The sequence below is a fragment of the Ambystoma mexicanum genome, chromosome 3q (genome assembly GCF_040938575.1).
Source record: "Ambystoma mexicanum isolate Mex_15411 chromosome 3q, UKY_AmexF1_1, whole genome shotgun sequence".
In the NCBI taxonomy this organism is placed as follows: domain Eukaryota; kingdom Metazoa; phylum Chordata; class Amphibia; order Caudata; family Ambystomatidae; genus Ambystoma; species Ambystoma mexicanum.
In genome coordinates, this window is record NC_090926.1 from 1,233,559,461 (window position 1) to 1,233,562,514 (window position 3,054).

Below are 3,054 nucleotides of genomic sequence, written 5' to 3' on the forward strand. Positions count from 1 at the left end.
ACCTGTGGAAAACTTTTTTCCCACACAAGAACCTTGTAGATGCATACTATCCAGCTTCATCTTCATGTTATTTGGGCACAAACTCTTAAGAGTTAGTACAGATGCCAGCTAGCTACTTTGTGTGATTCATAAGTCCCTCACTCTACTAGCATCACTTCTCTGCCTCTCGGGTCTACTGTTGCTGCCTGGTGCTACCTGCTTGACAGCCGCTCCATGTTTTTGCTCCATCTCTCCTTCCCTTTGCTACTTTGTTTCCCCAGTCTCTCACTTTCTGCTGCTCTGCCTCTCACCCTTAAGTATTGCGATGCCACATTGTGTGTCTGTTTCTCTGTCACTCTGCCTCTCCCATCTCTGCATGCTATTGTTGCTTTTCCCCTCCTATACCTCGCTGTATTGGTTTATGCTCCTCTTCTTCGCATGTCATTGCTCTGGCTAGATCTGTTTTTTCATTTTCTTTGTTGTGGTTGCTTCTCCTTTTGATCATCTTTCTTGCGCTGTCTCTTATGTTATTGGCCTGCCCTTCTCTAGTCTTGCTTTTCTATTTCCATCTCGCCATCACAGGTATAGCAGCCGAAATGAGATGTCTGTTCTGAGCCATTACAAGTATAGTGCAGATGGGGAGCAGGTGCAAGTGGGTCCAGGTCACCTGGCCTAAGTCCCGCCCACCTGGTGCCTTCCTGGTTGCCGCTCTTTTCCCCACTTAGCAAGCCCCGCCCACCTGGTGCAGTCCTACTTGCCGCTCTTTTTCCCCACTTAAGGAGCCCTCCAGCCTCTGTTCGTTGCAGATGGGGAACAGGTGCAAGTGAGTCTAGGTTACCTGGCCTAAGCCCCGCCCACCTAGTGCCTTCCTGGTTGCCGCTCTTTATCCCCACTTAGCAAGCCCTGCCCACCTAGTGCCTTCCTGCTTGCTGCTCTTTTTCCCCACTTAAGGAGCCCTCCAGCCTCTCTTCCTTTGCAGATGGGGAGCAAGTGCAAGTGGGTCTAGGTCACCTGGCCTAAGCCCCGCCCACCTGGTGCCTTCCTGATTTCCGTTCTTTCTCACCACTTAACAAGCCCTGCCCACCTAGTGCCTTCCTGCTTGCTGCTCTTTTTCCCCACTTAAGGAGCCCTCCAGCCTCTCTTCCTTTGCAGATGGGGAGCAGGATAAAGTGCTAGAGGACCCCATGGAGGGCAAGAGCGAAGGATAAAATTGCGCGGAACAGGGGTGGACCAGACTCAATATGCTGATCAGGGAACAGTGCCCGAAGGCAAGTGCTGGAACAGGGGACTGCGGAAGACTGGTAGGAGGAGGGCCTGGCCCCTGTAGGACTCAGAATGGACCAGGCAGCAAGTCGTAGCAGCCATGGGGCATTAGCAGGGGACAGGGACGTCATGCTCCTGGGCTGTGGCCAGCACAATGTGGCTCTTTACTTCTGGAGTTGCTGGCTTTCTTGTTCAGGCCTCTTAAAAAAAGGCTAAAAATGAGAACAGGAGTGCCACAAGTGTAACACTTTCAGCAATGACCCTAAATAAGAAAGAATAGGAATACCAAATAATGTGTCTTTCTGGAATTCTATACAATAATTGATAGACTCATTAAAGGTTTATTTTAGGCACACTTCAGGGGGTGAGTCACTGATTTAGTCTGTTCTTAATCGCCTCAATTCAGGCTTTCATCCTTCTGAGGTTGATAAATGTGTGGTTGCGTGATATTGGGTGTATATTTTTCCTATATAAAGAACTTAAGCGTAAGTGCTATAACATTTGGTCATCGACGTCTGCTTGCATTCACAGAAATTTGGTAATATGGGCCTATACACACGGATCTTAACGATGCATATGGCCATCCATTCTTGTATGAAATGTACATCACATTATGGTGATATCGTAACCATATTTTTCATAGTGTACAATGCTATGTGATGCCACTTCCTGTTTTGTCAAGGGGTGAAAGGTTGTGTTCCATCGCTTCCCGCGATATCACTTCGGGGTGGGGGTCATTGTGACATCACTTCCTGTGGTGTCATTAGGGGTCAAGGGTCGTGTGATGTCACTTCCGCTACCCCTGGCATTTTGGTGAAACGATGTCCCTTGCAGGGGAGGAGGAGAGGGAAGGAGGAGGATAAGAGAAAGGTCTTGAGAAGTTTCCAGAATTTAGGGGCAAGAGTTCCGATGGGAAGGTTCTCGGTCTTATTGGCATTAAGACAGAGATCATTAGCAGCACACCATGCCTGAACAGCAGTCAGACAGTCGTGAATGAGAGAGAAAGGACATCAGCATAACACTGGAAACGAGAAAAGAAGGTGGAGATCAAGTGGGCAATAGGGGCAAGGTAAATGTTGAAAAGCCACAGCGAGAGGATAGAGCCCTGAGGGACGCTGCAGGTAGGGGTTGTGGGAAGGAGCCAGTGGAAAAAGTGTGGTTGCAGAACTCAGCCAATGAGGGAGTAAGGGCGGCAATATTGTCCTCGATAGTTCTAGAGGAGCCGGAAAGCACAGAGCAAACTTGGTGACCTTGTCAGGTGCAATGGGTGAGAAGGAGAAGAGTAGGAGAGAGGGCGAGAAAGGGGCCAAAGGAGGCCTGAGAACAGGTGGAGGAGGGAGTGAAGACTAGAGTGAGGACAAGATGTCCTGAGTTTTTGTTGAGAAGTGGGAGGCCAGGGAGAAGTGGGAGGCCAAGGCCATGCAGAGGCCTGGGAAGGGAGAGGAGAAGTAGAGACTGCAGTAGGATTGGCAAGTTCCTTACAGATTTTGAAATGTTCAGCCGTGCTGTTGGTAGCCCCAGAGATGCAGGCTTGGATTTGGGCCCACTTCTTGGACTGAATGGAGAGTCTGTAATGCCTTTGGAGCAGGCGGCAGGGCAGTTTGTCAGAGCATGTGCGAGAAGCCAGTCATTTGCATTCCACAACTCTACACTTGCTTTTCAGCGAGGCTAGGTCGGAATCGTACCAGCTGTTGCATTTGGATCCAGGCTTCATGCAGACCCTCATGGCAGGGGCAAGGATGTCAAGGGTGTTAGAGATGGAAAGGTGAATGTTAGCAAGGGCTGAGTCAGAATGAGAGTCGATAGCAGGAG